This window comes from Coturnix japonica, chromosome 8, assembly GCF_054131305.1.
Source record: "Coturnix japonica strain WE chromosome 8, WE-NBRP24, whole genome shotgun sequence".
Lineage (NCBI taxonomy): Eukaryota > Metazoa > Chordata > Aves > Galliformes > Phasianidae > Coturnix > Coturnix japonica.
In genome coordinates, this window is record NC_140670.1 from 20,791,630 (window position 1) to 20,810,077 (window position 18,448).

An 18,448-nucleotide genomic window follows, 5' to 3' on the forward strand; every position below is an offset into this window, starting at 1 on the left:
TTTAAGGCTTGGACTCCTTTTCCAGAATATTACGTGACAGTGCTGTACATCTGAGTCATCTAAAATGAATATCGGCCAAAGTGAAGCATACTCCCCACAGCACTTTCAAGAACCAATGACTTGAAACAAAAGTCTATGCGATGAAACAACCAGAATAGGTCTATTCATGCACAACTACTAATTGAATATTTCCTGATTTTACTTAAAGAGCTTACCTGGTTATTCTAGATTTTAGAACTAAAAATTTACTCAGCAATATGAAATACTGAAATATATCCACTGAATACTTAGTGGATTTTTCCACAGTGAAACTACCAAAAAGTACCTAAACTATTCAAAGTATTGTGGTTCCAGGCATTTTTTGTAGGCTTGCATAAAAGAGAGGGTTACACCCTGCAGACCTCTGAAATTTGCACAGATGTTCTTTCTTTTTTTTCCATTGAATCAGGCCATGCCTATTACTTAGTAAAGAAGATAATTTAAGAGTATATTTTCATGCCTTAATCGCATTAGCTGAGTTCCAAATGAATTGTTACCTTTAGGCACTTCTTTTAGTCACAGATATCAAACAGAGTTGTTCAGCTTTTGTTTTTGTCATTCTTTTTTTTCTTCTTTTTTTTTCTTTTTTTTTAAAATTAGGATCCAATCCTACATATCAAAATAATTGAAATAAAATGAAATGGTAATACTAAGAAGTTCTTATAAATACATTTAAATCAATACAAGTTTGGTCTAAAACTTTAAGCATGCAACACAGTGGATGCATGGCATCTCTAATGTATTGCCTGGTATTGTTATAAGTATCCTGGCATATATGTCACTGTTATATATACTTACAAACACTGTTAGTATTATTTAATTGCATGCTGTTTCTTTGCTTTTAGGTGGACATTGAAATCTTCCCTATTCATGTACATTTTAACAGTGAAGTTCTTACAGACAATAATTTTTTTGTCATAAAGAGTTCACACTTTTAGACAATAAAATGATAGCATTTATTTGTTCCTCTGAAAACTGACACAGGGCACAGAGTTAACCAACACGTTTAGGATTCTGGTATAACTATTAATCAAAAGCGTACAGTGGTAAAGGTTTCACCATCAGCTCCAGCTGTACAGACATCTGTGCTAGTCACTGCAGGAAACATCTGTGCCCTCCATCTTGACCTTTTTATCTCTACTGTTTTAATAGAGGGGAAAATAATACTATTTAACTTTTGAGTCTATTAAATAATTAAGGCAAACTTCTTTTGAGGTTTGTGGTTCCAATCTTTGGTAGTAGGAAAGTTGGCATTTAATTTTCTTTTAGATTTTAAAAAGCAATAAAGTATGCTGCATAAACTACTTAAGAGTATACACCTTTGTATTACCTGAAGTTAAAAGTGCTGCAAAGTATTAAAGCCAAAATGCAGAAAACAAGCAATCTCATATGGAAGGCTGCTTGTAGGGAAAACAGCTCTCTAGCCATTGAGTTTGTCTTAAGTAGCAAATCCTTCTGGAGGAGAAGGTAAATATGTAGTATTACCCAGGCAGCTTCAGTTTGCCAACTATTCATGAGTTAAATCAATGAGATGACAGAAGTCTGAACCACAGTCAAAACATGGCAGTTCTATAGCCTGTATTGTTCTATACTGCTATATGGGATCATGAATTTATATCTGCCATTACTAGGGAAATCAGATACAAGTTGACACCAGTGATAAAGGTCAGGAAATACAAATCGGACTAGCAGACCATCTGTCATCTTTTCCATATTATGTACCATCAAGAATTATTTCCCTCAGTTTTCCTTCCTTACTTGAATATCTTACATATGCACAATTTCCTGCTCTCCAATCTAAAATTTTGACAGATGATGGAAAATGTGACATCGACAACATCAAGAAATAATTCAAAGTCACCAAGCTATTGTAAGTTCTGTACAGCTGCTGAAAGAAAACAAAAAAAAAAAAAATCAGGTCTGTTATACGTGCAGTGATACCTGTTCTCACAGCAAATACATGAGATGCAGTTCCACATCTCAGGTTTGTTTCCTCAAAATACGCCTCTCCCACTGAATGCACAAAACATTGTTAAAACTTACTTTAAAAAGACAAAGAGAAAAACAGAAGGCACAAAAAATATCACCAATTATTTTAGCCTGATAGCAGCACAATCCAGAATATTTATTTCTCCAAAGCTTTCAGGTGTCTATGAGTACACATAACAGACATGACACTTCAGGAACATACTGTACCCAGTACTGTTTGCCTTGTACTGAGGTCAGCATTCACATAAAAAACTGTCCCAATGGCTTCACTGCACACACACAAACCAAAAGCATAGCACACACTCCCTAGGTGGGCACTTGCTACAGTTCTTAGGTCCATACTGTATTTTTGTCTGAGGCTTTCTAGAAAGTATACAGCCATGCACTGTGGCTGTAGCAGTGCTTCTTCCATGCTCGCTCTGAGACTTCTGGTACTTTTAAAGTTTCCTATAGAGCTACACTGCTCCAAAGTCTGACATCTGTGGTAATGGCATTTGACATAACAATGAAAATAACCATACCAAAGTCAGTAAAACTCTGCTATAAATCAAATACTGAGTGAGTTTTACATACTGAAAAGGAAGAGATCAATTCTTACAGTTCATGTTGACATTGACTTTAATTTTCACAGCAATGAAATAAAATATGGTATTATAAACTAACCATTGCATTGTCTTCCCCTACTGCATCCTTTACAGTTTAAAATGACTAATTATATAAAAAATATACTACTCACAATACACTACATAAACCACAAATAAACTGATCTCAGGAGCATGTGGCTACCCAAGGTTTTCACTGGATAGCTCAACACTTAACTCCACTGTTTTACCAATGCTTGTGCATACACAGCTCACACAGAAAACCACCCACAATCTTGTTCCTTAACTAATAACCCACTTGCTCCTCTCAGCTATTCATTAACTGAGGAAAAATTATAGCCAAACTTAATTGAAAGTTCAAAACTAACAGCGACCTTGGATAAATCAGCTAAAATAATTATGGAAATACTGGAAACATATTTAAACTTTTAGTCTTGAAATCTGCATTAACTCACAAGCAGGAAAATCTGCAAAGTTGCATATAAGTTTTTCACCAAACACTGAAAAGTATATCCCATATGAAAAAACAAGAAAGGCAAATGCAAAATATTTTAAAAGTAAACTGATGCTTGGTCTCAGAGATTTCCTGAGCAACTAGCCTTTAGAAATGAAAGGCTTGCTATCAAGCAACACGATCTCTAAGAAAAGATGAGTTTTAACAAGTTCCTATTCAGTAAATCCTCATTCCATATCCAGTAAATATCCATCTGACAAATGCAGGTCAACAAATTCAGTACAGTTTCTTTAATCCAGGATAAGGGGAACTGCAGTGTTTATGGATAATAACTGAGATAACACATAGGCTAATACAAAGAAACCCAACGCCATCAAATTATCAAGTCCTTGCTACTCAGATGTCATTGCAGTGTCCTTCTCAGGACTCTTGCTCTCAGAAAGACTGAAGAGCCAACATATAATTCTGTACTCATCCCTAGGTGTGTTTACTTTGCTGTCACTCCCCTAAACATGTATTCCTTCATTGCTGAGTGCTCCCAGTTCAGCAGAGATCTAGCGCACATGTTGAGCTCAAATTTTGCACCACACAAAACCATTACACTCCATCAAGCCCAAATACATATAAGCACACACTACTCTCCCTAAAGAAATACACAGTGCGAAACTAACCTAGAATTCAGGTAATTTGCTCATAGGTAAACAAACTGCCAATATTTAAGGAGATCATCTTCAAAGATTAGCAAAATACACTACTGGCATCTCAAATAAGGAAACAGAAGTTTAACTGAGAAAAAAAATCTCATGACAACAGTTAAAATGTGAAGAACAAAACTGTTTTTTTCATCTACATATCTGTCTATAGTGTTCATTTGCAGTAGTACTTTTCGGAAATCCAGAGAACAGAATATATCTTTCATGTGAAAGGTACTTTCTGTCACACATAAGACCCCACTCCAGTAGACAGGCTGATGGTGACATTGTCACACAGCTTCATTACAGTAGTGCTGAATATGCTTGAAATAATATACTCGGTGCCCTCCCTTCCCACCCCTTCCCCATTCAGACCTGTTAAAACATCAATCATTTTCCTTAAACCAACTTTTATTTCCTAAGTAGAGACAGTTTTCTCATAAGCTTTAAGTATATCAACATGGAAAAAATAGATATCTATTTCTTTAGGGAACTGGTTGTTGGGTTTGTTTTTCCACTTAGCACCAAGATAACATGAGAGTTTTGGGGAAACAAGCATAAAATTCTGTTTCCCCAAATAAAACACTACTAATGATATATTAACCTATATAACCAAGACTGTCTCAGTGAGCTTTCCAATTACATATCTGAAATATTCTTTGAGATTGACATCATTAATATCAATGAAAATTAATGGGAATTCCACAATGTTCTTTAGCGCATTAAAAGAACAATATCCTCTGAGGAAATTATTAAGCAAAGCATATATTTAGCAGTAATATAAAAGAAATACACTATAAAAATATTCGCAATTCAACAGTTCTTATTAATAGTGAGAGTTCAGTTATTTCATTTTCTTTTAAAGGTATTGCGAAAGAAAGGTGAGGTATTGATTTTTTTATTTGTTAATGTGGTAACTATAGCTCTGATTTGGCATCTGCAATTCTAGGAGAGTTGGCTATAGCTAGAAAACAATGAGCAAAAGAACGGATGGTATACAACACTTTGGTGAATAATGCATCTCGGTGGTTTGAACACTGCTGGTGTGGAAGAATCTTTCAGCAACTTCAACTAAAACCAAATCTGAGTTACATTCATCACTGTATTAATGATTATAGGGAAACAGCCTCATGCTTGTTCTGGTCTAAGGTTCTGCCTTAAGACTTTTTCCCTTTCTGTCTTTCCTAACTTAAAAAAAGATTCCAATTTCCATTACTTCCAGATTACATTTGACAAGTAAAAATACCAGAATACTGACTGAAAGATCCCAAAGTATAAGTTACATCCAAAGAGGCAACTTCAACATAATGCAAAGTAAGACTAGCAGATTTTCCTCACTTTCCAACTGAAAAACCCTTGGTCTGTAATTGGGCACTTTCCCTCCTGGGACTTCAATACCAAGGTGAGTGCATTTGGTGGTACAAGAGCTGGCTGGGAGCACAAAGAAAGTACTCACACACTTCTCCGCACTGCATTCCCATGTGCTTCCTCATCTACATTCTTTTGCGAGTCTGCATACATAGCTGGCTAGGACTAATTTAAAATTCTTCACTTAGGCAACACATTCTTGCCTGAGTGATGCACAGCTGCTTCAGAATATTTTGCACGAGGCTGGTTTTGCTTACAAGCAAACATCTTCCCTAGTATCTGCTATAAATTAGCTTAGGAGTGTAAATAAAGGAAGTTTCATTGCATTACATTTAGCAAGTTTCCTTGTGAGAAAAATCTCAACAAGAAAGAAACATTAGCCCAACAACTATACAATTTTGATTATATGTACTTCTGGAAATTTTATTTGCAAGTTAACAATGAAAAGCAGTCCTTGCCAGTAGAAACCTTGCTTCTGCTCAGAAGCGGTAGACAGATAGACAAACATGGCCTAATAATGGCCTACAGACATTAATGTATAATATGTTAATATATGGCAATTACATTAAGAACTCTATTAATCATATCTCATGATTAATTAGGTCAAGCTGGAGCACCTGATAGAGCTGCAGGTATTCCTGTTCACTGCAGGGGAGTTGGACCAGATGGCCTTAAAGGGTCCCTTCCAACTCAAATGAGTCTATGATAACGGATATTACTGTAATACGTGTAACTATAAACTTTAGATGTTCTTAGCATTCATATTATCAAAACTCAGATGATTCACTTTAGAAAACACATATATTTGCAATCTTTTGAACTGTCAAATAGCTGCTTGAGCAGAAAAATATGCGACTTTCTGCTACACTGGGCATTTGAATTCATAAATTCCTGATTTTCTCTTCCCTTCATTCTAAAATGAACATACGTGCAGATGAGAAACTATTTATGTCAGCTGACAGTCCAAATACATTTTTTGCAGAGACAACAACAAAAATGCTCAATATCATCCGAATTAATAGCACAATAGAGGTGTGGCTCATAACTAACAGAAAACTAAATCAGATTTAAAGCCACCCACCAAGCTGAAAATATTTAGAATTACAGCTGTAGCACACTATAATGAAGGATTTCACAAGCCTTACATCCTCACTGTGGACAGCTTGTACATTAAACATTTGATGACGTAAGAAAAACAGAACACACTGTCTGTGTGAAAACCTTCAGTCTAGCAGAGCAACAAAAATAAATATTTCACTGAAAAACCCTCAAACCTGTAAGTGAGGCTACTTTTATTACTGATACAGTATCTGCTTTATCTCCTGGGTGGCCAAAAATGTACTATGCAAAGGAAAATGAAGTTTCGCCAAAAGAAAGACTATCTCATAGCTTTGTGTTGCACTACTTGGAACACTAGGCCTTCCCTGAAAATCTGGGTTATATTTCCATACCTTGTAAAACACTCTGCATACAACCCAGTACAACACACCCTAAGAGGTTCTGTTACACACCAAACTCTTTGGTGTTTCAAATCATTTAGAAGGCCCTACTGACACATGACAGATTTCCACAGACAGCAGCAGCTGCATGGCCTGGTGTTGTTGCAACTATTAACCTCCGTTACAATCCTATGGCTGAATTAAGTTGTCTGCCAGCAATTCCAGCTGGCATAATACATTACTATGTGGTGTCATGCTGCTTAGCTATGGTCAGCGTAGTGACATGCTGAGCTCCATGTGTTCATCCTCTTTTCACAGATAAAGCTTAAATCCCGGAACTTCACACAAAGTACTGATTTCTTTAAGTCATAGCCAAATCCAAGCCTTATCAGTTCTAGTCATATATACATTTAATCAAAATAAATGTCTAAAGAAGTGAATTTCATCTCTCCACACTGGGGTACTGTATATGACTAGACTGAGAAGGACAATCACAGCTAACTGGCCCACTGGAGACAAATAAAGTTAAACATCTTTATATTGCCCAGTTTTTAGATTGTTGTAAGGGCTAAGACAGCCTGTGGTAGATTAGTGCAAATTCAGCACAGAGTCCTGCAAGCTATTTTTGGATGGCACCTAATCTTCATCCTGCAAAGCACTATCCTTTCCCAGGGGTCATTCAAATAAACATTTGCAGGAATTTCAGGAACAACATAATTTGGTACAAGATCAGCAAGTAAGTAAAGCAACAAAGGGTGCTACTTTGTTAATGCCCACCCTTTTAAAGTAAAGGTCCTTTACCAGCTTGGTTATCAACACCTAAGTTGTTTCAGTCCCAAAACCAAAAATGCAAAATATTGAGACAAACGTTCAGAAGCAGTTACTTGTGCATACACTCAGTTTCTTCACTTGACAGAAAGCCTGCATTTAACGCTCTTCACAGAAGGTTCAATGAGACAGGCTGCAATTTATTACTGCTATCTGAACCCCGCACAATCAGATGACAGTAACAAGCACAGTCTGTTTCTTCCCTGTTATCATTTAATAGATATCTACTCCACCAGAAATGGGAGACAATTTAAAGGGAACATTCATACACTGTATTGCTCTGAATATCACCTTCACTTCTAACAAATTACATTTGAAACAGCATACAGCTATGACAAAAAACAATTCAGAATCTGATTTTGAGAATAGCAGCGTACAAGCAATTCCATCATCATGGTTCATTTTGAGACACAGAAAATACTTAGGGTGGTATCTTGACAAACAACTTGTTAGTTGAGAGACAACTGTTTCTAGTCCTTTCCAGAGGCAAAAACAAGTTAATGATTGGTTTGGATGCATGTTTGTTTTGTTTTTGTTTTTTAATTTCAATACAAGACTATTATAATGTTTTCATGGAAACTCTTACTTAGAAAAATAAAATACAGAAAGCATATCGTGGATTTCAAAGTGCTCATTTTCACTATCCAGTTTCCTTTCAAAAAACAGAACTATATTTTCAGATTAACAGCTATTTGAAATGCAGACAGTGAAGCAAGGACAACCTTCCCGAGCAAAGCAAATGAATGAAAAAATGAGACTGTATACAGTCCTATTGTTATTGATTGCATTCACCACATAGCTCTGAAAAACAAGATAACCCTTTCATTGATATTATACTAACTCATCATTAAGCTACTCCCAGTATGTTGTGTGATTTCCCTGCAAGACTTGCTTTTCCCTCCCATACTATTTTTAATGGCATTGATCTTTATTATTTAAAACACTGCATCAATCCATCGATGCCAGCACCCATAGCTGAGCACAGAGCCAAGAAGAAACAGCTCTTTCTCTGCCATTTCACTACCGATGGAGATGGGACCTGACAGCCTCCCTGCTTTTCCCCTTTTTCCTCCCCTCCTTAATTACAGCCACACCTATAACAAAACCTTGTAACATTACTGACTAGCCTGATCACTTCTGCCCTTTTCTGCCATCACAGTCATTCTTTGAGTTGTTCCTTAAATCGTATCAAAAGTTCAGAGAACAAAAGAAAAACAAACTCTTTATTTCTTTCCTGCAATCAAAACGAGCTTTGAAAGGAGTTTGGTTTTGTCATGTGGGGCTTTTTTTGGGAAGGAAGAAGGTGATGTCTTTCAATCTACTTGCATGAGAGTCTTTTCCAAGCAAGCAAAATGTGTAAGGAATGCAGAACGGAGCCCTTGAGGTATTTGGGGGATGGTGAGGAAAACAAAATTAAAAGTGACTTAGGTGCCTCTGTTAAAACCATCTACTTTGTACGCACATGAACATTTGCTCATTAAACTTTCATAAGGACTTTATAGTTTTAATGCACATGTGGCCAGTGTTACAGTTCAATAGCCAGAACTCTTAAAAAGAAAAGGAAGAAAGACAAAAAGAGATACCTTGCTGTTGTTTTTTTTTTTTAACTGATTCCCTTTCCAGAGGAAACAGAAACTTGCATTTTACAGACCAAAAAAAAGCTACTGCAAAACTCCGCCTTTTTAAGAAAGGCCTGAACAGATGAAAAACAAATCAATTTATCTGCTGTCACATTCACAACCAGTGCCCATTTTCTTCATCTGAATTTCCATATTATTCTTGCCCCAACAAAGAATGAAGCCATGTCCCTCAGTCACAGCCCTTTTCTACAATCTCCTACCTGTGTGTGAGGAGCACCCTGAACAGTTTCCTGCCTGTAAACGATAGTAAGGTATGCAAATAGAGAAGGACTACTAAGGAAGAGAAATGTATCCTCCCAATATCAAACAGCACATCTGCACACAGGAGGCTCAGCACTGGACTTCTGTAGGTCAGCGTACGACAGGGATCACTTCAGCAGTATCTATCCACAGCTACTGCAGTTTAAGAACACACAGATCTTTTCCTTTATGATCACTTTTATGATGCAGGTTTTACTCTAATTCTCCTACCATTCTTTGAAATTCAAAGGCAGAGACTTCTCTTTAAATGTAGTCATAGTGGTCATACCTCACAAGCTCAACAAACATTGACAATCACCCATCCTGCTACTTTATTGTCACTGGAAAAGAGAAACACTTCCACTGCCATTCCCCTTGTCATTTTGTTCTGCTCTCTAAGTTAGATGCTTGGCTTTTGGTGTTCCTTCATTTTTCTTTTTTTTTTTTTTAGAGTCATTGTTCAAGTTGGAAGGGATCCTACAAGGCTATCTGGTCCACCTCCTCTGCCACGAGGAGACACCTACAGCTCCATCAGGTGCTCAGAGACCCTTCTGCCTGACCTTGGGTGATTCCAGGGACAAGGCATCCACCACCTCTCTGGGCAACCCGCACTGGTGCCTCACCACTCCTATCACATGGAACATTTTCCTTACATCTCCTGTTAGTTTGAAACCATTTCCATTGGACCTATCACAACAACAGATCTTGCTAAAGAACCTGTCTCCTACAGAATCACGGAATTGTTCAAGTGCTTTGCCAGAAAGCTATCAGCACCTGGTAAAAAGCACTGACTTCAAGCAGAAGACAGGCAGGCATCAATACACCCTCAGTACTCTTTCTTCCATCTTGATTATTTAACCTCATACTCCATTTCTCCTGCTCAGTGTTTTCATCACCTTTTTATTTTTTTTATTTTTTTTTAAACTGTTTTCACTGGTCATCTTAATGGCAGAGGCCTTAATCAAAGAATCACAGAATGACCTGGATTGGAAGGCACCTCAAGGATCATGAGGTCCCAACCCCCTGCCTGGCAGGGCCACCAAACTTCCACATTTACTATATCAGGTTGCCCAGGGCCCCATCCAACCTTACAATAAGGTCACAAAATCACAACTTTAACAATACTACCTTCTACAAAATCCATCTTCACCTCTCATGGTTTCCTGACAGTTAATGTGCCATACGGCATGATACTGTGACAAGATGAATGGATGAGAAACTCCATGCTGCATGCAGAACACTCAAATGCCTAATAAAATGGTCAGCCTTCCTATACACTGATTTCCAATTCCATCTAGCTTCCCATTACAATAAATCCAATGCTATATAGCAAAACATTTAGTGTTTTGAGTTTGACTTTCATTTTCCAGAATTATTTGGCAATTCTCTATAACCCAATGTAATTATCTGACTGTTGGCTTCAAGACAACAGAATATTTTTGTAGTGAATGACCACACCTGTACTGTGTCAGGCTTAGTTAGAGATTAATAATGGGTACTACTATTCTCCCCAATACTTTTCACATTCAGGATATATAGTTACATTCAGAGTGACAGATTATATCATATGCTTACTATAATAAATGCCAGCCACAAAAGCACTCCAACTTAACCACTCAGCAGCATCAAATTTTTGGGAAGGCACGTAAGACATATGTAGCAAGTAAGCTTATACAAATATAAATATTTTTGTGATTACAGCATGCTGTATAACTACCTATTCCACAGCACAACCCAAAATCTATTCATATGCTTATGTCCCCATCTAGCATGGGCAAAGACCATGAAGTTGACTTGGATGTAAATAAGATCAGTTCCATTATAAAACCTGGATTTCAGGGAAAAGGAAAATATCGTATTTGATACTTTTCAGTACAAGATATCTGATGCATCGCCATAAAGAAAATTTCAAGGTTCATCATGATTAAATTGTGTAATCTTTGCCAACTTGAAACCATTACTACTTAAAATGTACTAAAAAGCTATGACAAAACTGATAAATCTATAATAAAATTTATTTTCTAGCATCCTAGACTTAATCTTTCTTAATTCATGTGACTAAGATCAGAGGTACTCCCATCACCATCTAGTCTGATTTGCTTACACTAAAGCATTTGCAAAGTTTCTTATTTTCAGCAATCACGTGATATTAGATATTCAAGCAAGGATTTTTTTTTATATACACAAATGTTTTTTATTAAGTTTGTGCACCATTTAATTTGCCATTGAAAATCTAAACCATTGATTTACAAATTCTACCACATAGTACTCCAATACGTACATCTACACAATCAGAATTTTCATACTCTATTCTAAAATTAATGAGGTAAAAATTTTTCTATCAATGCCTTTCAATCACATACACTACTGTGTTACCATCCAGAGCCCTCTATGCATCTTTGAACTCATTCTTGTTTGTTTTTGTTTTGTTTTCTTTTTGTTTTGTTTTGTTTAAGATGTACACAAACGCATCAAGTTACTGCAATAATGACAATTACTAGGAATTTTCACTGTGTTGATATATGACATATACAGTACCGAGTGAATGCTGCGGAATCATTCATTTCAAGATTTACACAAAACATTTGCACAAATGCTTATAACTCCACAATTCAGTCAAATGAAAATATATTACTAAAACGTGCAGGACCACCTCTGAAACTCAGACAAATCTCCACCAGATTCCAAGTCTGAATATTTCAAACATGAATGTAACTGTTGAGAGAGAAGGGAGTGGATAAAAATCACTATTTTGCATGACTTCTTTAGATGCTGTCAAAGCCCCTTTTCCATTTGTCCTAAGAATTCAGCTGCTTTTTAACAAATCTCTGTAAGACGTTCGCCTCTGGCTTAACCTAAACAGCCACCCAGAGACCTGATGAAATTATTAGCACTAGAGATTAAAAATACAGAATTAGAACAAATCTGTGCTAAGCTTTTAGAAAAGATTTTTGTACAGAGAAAGTGAAGATTCCAAAATTAAAGTTTAAACCTTCTAAACATACTACTGAGAAACCAAGTCTGCATATCAGAAGATTTTTAAAGAACAGTACTATACTAATAATCTATATAATATGATTTTCAGAACAAAGGAAAGGTACACATTTCTAAATTACATCAGTAGCAACACCAATTTTAGTATGAGTAGATATTATATCCCAAGAAAATACAGTATGAGATTCTCTTAAGCATTATAAAGATACGTTCAAAGCATATTATAGAAGAATTCTACGGTAGAGTAAATCAAATGCTTTTCCTGAAAAAAGGAATTCATGATTCACAGTCACTATGCAGCCAAGCAAGCCAGGAATGGATACCCAAATTTATGACTGTTAAGCATATTTGTTCTAAGCAAAACACATGCAGATCAAATGACGGCAGATGTACCTGTGGCTGATGGAAACTGTGTTATCTCAAGGCTGGACTCCTCTCCAGTGTCATTTCAGGCATAGATTTTTGTTCAGGTTAAAATAAACCATACTTTTCTAGAATTACTGATCAGCTTTGAGAATATGTTCTAACGAGAGCTACCTGTTTCTTCAACAATATGAATAAGAAACAAACAGAAAGGACAAATACTGAAGGACACGTAAAAGTTTCAAGCTTATCTAAACTTGCCTTCCTCCACAAGGAGCAGTAAGCTCTAAGCACTTCCATTGCCTCTGTCTCTGAGAGGAGGAGGGAGCAAACAGCTGGGCGTAAAATAGTGATCTGTGGCAGTGTCATGCTTTGTGTTTCAATTAGCACCTTCCTCAAACATTTCTTTTTTTCTTTGATATTTTTAGGAAAGAAGAGAATAAGCAGTAAAACAGGACACCTTTAATTCTATAAAGTCAGGTAGGGTAAATTGAAATGGGAATGCCTAGGCTAATATAATTTTAAAAAGTAAATTTTAAAAGTCCCCTGTTCTCAGCAATTATATATGCAAATATACTATTAGGAAAAAACAGATGAATAAAGCACAGAACAAAGCTGACACATCCCCAGACGCAACACAGAAAACTCTGGGAATAGCTGGCATGCAAAAGAAGAAATGCCAGTTAAGAACAAAAAAAAAAAATGGCCTTGACTTTCAGCATTCTGGGCTGTCGCTGGCTTGCTGGGTAATTGGCTGATTGACTATACAGCTAACTTTCTGGGTGAGCGCTGGAACAGGCTGCCTGACTTCCTTCAGGCTCCCAGCTCACAAATTGGCACTGATATTATACACACATACATTCTTTACTATTTTCTTTGAATCCACACTCATTCTGTCTCTCAGAAAATCCAGGAACGTCAATGGGAAATGAACGATAATCACATATAGAATAAATATTACCAAAGTGTCATCAGCAAGCTCATATTTAGCTAACCTGAATTCATCCTAGCGAGTGATGCAAACTGTGCACTCACGTGTCACTATGTGGTAGAAATTCATTAAGTTTTGTTCTAGTCTTAATAGCAGAACACTGACTTGTGAGCAATGAAGCCAGAGGTAATATTATCAAGATAATTATGTATTTAAAATAATTGGTTCCAAAGTCAAGATCAATACAAGTTGGCCAGGTATGCTGCTATCTCTGCACTGAAACAAGAAATTGAAAGTTTTGGTTCATCCTGCAAATAGATTGCTCCTTCTACACTGCACTATTGTTACAGCTTGACAGTAAAATCTATAAGCCAGTATAAAAGGTTCTTTCACTCATTCTTCAAGGCTGAGGATGCAATACCTCGCATGATCCTGTCCGCCTTCTGCTGGCTCACCACACCTCATTAGATCTGGTTTTTCATATATCCCCCATATATTATTTTTTAAATGTTCCTGAACTACATAGTGACTTAAATAGGTCCTCAGAAAAGCTTTGGTTTCAGAAAGCTTTCTTCGTGGAAGTCTGTCTGTGGAAGACCAAATGCTGTTTACCATTCCCAGATATCTTAGAAGATTTAAGTTTCTTACAAATCCAGTTGAGGAAAACTGTATCCACATCTGCTTGTATAACAGACTAATTTAACAAAAAAAAAAATAAAAAATACAAATGGGACTTCATCGTGTACCACCAGTAACTTCACTACAGATTTACAACCTCTGAAACACGCAAGCATTAAAATAAATAATCGCACTGTTAATTCCCTACAGTTTATCAGAAACCCTACAGATTTATTCTGTCAAAGCTCAGCCATCACACCAAATGTTTGAAGAAGGATATTTCGTGGGTTTGCTCAGCAAAAGAAAGTGTGGCAGACCATGTGCTCACACGTTTCATAAGCTGAAGTAACAACAACACTGACAACGACATGCTTGTAGGGGCTTTTGCATATGTTGGCATAAGCCCAGAGTCCTGAAGAGTTCATGCTCTGATTGCTGGCATGTGCTTCGCTTCACAAGCTCAGTAGACTTATGTGGTAAATTACAGCACTATGTTCTTTGTAGACCTCATCCAGAAAGATGGCCTCACTTCTCAATTTGAAGACACCCTTCTTCCCAGAATACTTGCTAACAAAATGGCAACTCAGCCTCATGTCAGCTTAGCATTTGTGAGAGGAGAGCATTAGGGAACTGCATCACCATAGCATGAGGTGAGTAAAGACAAGGGCTACCAAGAGGCATTAAGCAGGCTGAAGATATAAAACTTGGCATAATTCATTCACATAAGATCAAGAGTTCCATTGTTTTAGTAAGGAATTTTCACACTACAATGTTTTAGTGGATGTAGGTAAAATGAGCCAAAACTAGGAGATAATACTGTACTTCATGCACACTTACAGATCTGTTTAAATAATTATTCAGATGTTTAATGCAAGAAAACAGTAGCTGTCTTTGTATATAAATAAAATACAGTAACCTATAACAATTGTTTTTTAAATGATCTCACAGGAATCACATGCCTAAGAAATTAATATTACACTTTAAAAAATTATATATACATATATATATATATATCAGAGAAGCACTGGGAATTACCACAGGGCAGAGACTTGAAATTAGGAAATTTAGAGCATACATCCATTAGCACAGTAACCCAAAACAGAGGTGGAAAGACCAGAAATTTCATTATGTCAATATGAGTGAAAGAAGAAAGCTTGTATAATGATCATTTCCACATGTGCTGTTGCTAACCCCTCCCAAACAGGCAGGTGCCTTCTGGCCTTCTGACATTTCACATGCGTCCTCCACTCTTCTGATAATATTTATGATTTTAACATACTACTTTACTTAAGGCTAAATGGTTTTCCTTTCATTATCACTACTTAACATAAATTAGGACAAGGTGAGTAGAAAAAGTAGGAAATGGATAAATGAAGAAGAAACTATGTCAAAACTATTAGCTAAGGTGAATTTCCTTCTCTGACAGTAAGAGAATACATGAGCAGACAGGTGTATGAAACCAGGGAGCAGCTGCTGTGGAGTAACAGAGCCAACAGAAAGAAGGTAAATGAGATGATTATTTCTGCTTCAGAAGAAAAACCATTTCATTTGATTTACATAAACTACAAAGCGCTCATTACAAACCTCTACCTACACACCTGAACACAAGGAAATCAAGAGACAAAGGCTTATATTTTGCTCTCTATCTCTACGCAGATGACAATTCCAATAAATAAATAAAGTTTGATTTACCAAATTCACAGTTTTAGAGACAGCAGAAAGAAAAACTTCTCCCATTCGGGGAACTTCAGCATTCAGAGAAAACAGAAAAATAAGGAGGAACGTAGAAATCAATTCAGTGTCCCCAGTAGGGAGCTTTCAGGTTTCCTAGGGTTTAAATGACAATTTGGTCAGCAGTATTACACAAGACCAGAGAAAGCAGCTTTAGACAGATCTCCTAAGCCCTAATATCCCAATAAATTTCAAGAGAGTATTTGCTACATGTGGGTACTCAAGAATGGCTTTTCCTTGTATTCAGCTGCACGTGAGGTTTACAGCATGAGCGTAACTTTCAGATGTTACCAAGCTCAATTTTTTCTTGTTTGGGTATTCAATGAATGGGACACAAATCCAGTTGCTAGACTATTAAAAATAATATCTGGTTTACTTTATAACCAATTAATATTAGAATATCACTTTTAGATATATTTTAGGCTTTGTGCCCATAAATATAAACACTTCATGGTTACTAGATGTCATTAAGATTATCCTAGTTTTAATTTGCTTTGCCAAGGAAAGTAAATATTACAGTATTGTTTATTAGTAGTGAACACCACAGTGAGAAAGGAATTTGTTTAAATTAAAGGATAACAGTCCTATAAAATAACATGGGTAAAAGTAGGCCATTAAGTACATTTAAAATGCACATTAAAAGCATGAAAGTAATGCAAAAGTTCAGCTAACACAGGAAGAAAAAAAAAAAAAAAAGATATGGAGCAGCCCTTAAGTTATTTGCTTGAAATGTTGCTTGAAGCTACTACAGAAGGAATTCTGCCTGGGTGGGGTTTGCTGAAGTTAGAAAATGCAATCATGACATCAATCTTTGCAGCTTTACCACAGAAACCCCTTGACCCTGCAAGGTTCATGAGCAATATGTTACTTTTTGCTGGATGCGGGACGTGGCTTCTGGAGATTCCTCTCGTACTCCTTCTTTTACATTAAAATGCAAAAAAAAGGCCAAGAGAAGGAGTGCTGCACATTATGTGCCAGCAACCTGAATTGGTGACACACTGAAAAAATGTTGGTGCCCATGTTGCCACATTTATGATCCAAGGAACTGGCAGGTCTGGACTGATAAGGACTGAAGTGTTCCAGTGGCAAAGAAACAAAAAGACAATGGAAAAAAACAACAACCAAAAAAATGACACGATGACTTCATCATCCCTGACACATTATAATTTTAAGAGACGTTATTTTGAACTGACATTTCAGAGTTCTTAATGGAGTGCTGGAAAGCAATTAACGGCATGGTTAGTTTATAGCATGCATGACGATGGGAAGCAATGAACAAATTTTCTTATCCCTGGAAACAGCCTGGCTGCAACCCATTCTGCTCTCACATTCCTAAATATTTTTGTGAGCTCACATAACTCTATATAATTGGAAAGCTTAATACAGTAGTGAAACTTCACTCAGCTGGGAGAATTGTCCCTCGTGAGGCACCAGCACTTCTCACAAATACCTACAAGCAATTAATGGTACAATGGGGGAAAAGCTATCAAATGCTCAACTTAGCTGCTGACACAGTACAGAAAACACTGCTTTGTTCTGAACACAATGTACTTTAAAATACTCAGTCAGCTGAAATGCATGTCTTTAAGGTCTTTTAGAAAGCATTAACTTGCTTTGCATTGAAACAAGTGTGAATATTGAACATAAAAAAAATAGAACACTTGCTGAAAATAACAAACTCACCCTCTGTTTGGGGAACATACATCAGTGGTAAAAGTTTCTTTCATTGGCCAGTAATTACAGCATTGTAGCCCAAGCATTACAGCTATGGTTGAGGGGTCATGCTTTTTAATAATCCCCCCCCCCCCCCCCGGTACCAAAAACTAAAATCATTTTTCCTGATATAGCATCTTCCAGATTTTTTCATAGAAATAAATTGTTATGAAGAGTTTCAAGCTGCCCCTCTGGCAGTTTTCTGGGTTATAAAAGCATGATAAAAACATTTTATTTATGCTTCAACAAGTTACTTGCATTATGCTAACTCAAGTGGCTTTTTTTTTTTTTTTTTTTTAACTAAAACTGCTTATTTCTACTATATGAAGCTCAGTATCATTGTGTAGAATGATGATTTCAGTTAATTCATTCAGTACCCAGGACAATACAAATCCACATTTTTATTCCAGCACAATGTTCCTTTCAACAAAACACTTCCTAAAGTAGACCATGGAGGAATTTTGTAATTCCTTTATTTTTTCCACTGAATATGTGCATAGCTCAGACTACACAAACATCCTCTATAGCTCTCCCAGTCACTTTCCATTTCAAGAACGAGGCAATTTGTGTTAACTGCAAGACAGCTTATCATGTGCTAAGCCTGCATGCAATTTTCTCGTGAGAACAACCATTTTGTACCTACTTGACACACGCAGCACTATGCTACAGCCAACGAATCAATTCTGTCTATATTAAGAAGCGGAGAGAAAAACTGCCCACAGCTGTAACATTACATCAGCTTTCCTAACTATTTTAGACAACTTATTTCTGTTTTGGTTTGGGGTTGTTTTGTTTGTTTTGGTTTAA

At 36.6% G+C, this 18,448-nt stretch overlaps 1 protein-coding gene across 4 annotated transcripts in view; it reads right to left on the bottom strand.

The window, feature by feature from the left end:
- Window positions 1-18,448, bottom strand: part of LOC107316088 (adhesion G protein-coupled receptor A2) — a 247,657-nt gene that overhangs the window by 178,316 nt on the left and 50,893 nt on the right. The window contains exon 1 of one of the 4 annotated variants that reach the window (XM_085555213.1): window positions 5,115-5,190. The exons of the other annotated variants lie outside the window; for them this stretch is intronic. The gene's annotated coding sequence lies outside the window, so the exon portion shown is untranslated. Of the gene's footprint in view, window positions 1-5,114; window positions 5,191-18,448 lie in introns of those variants that run through there. 4 annotated transcript variants of the gene reach the window in all.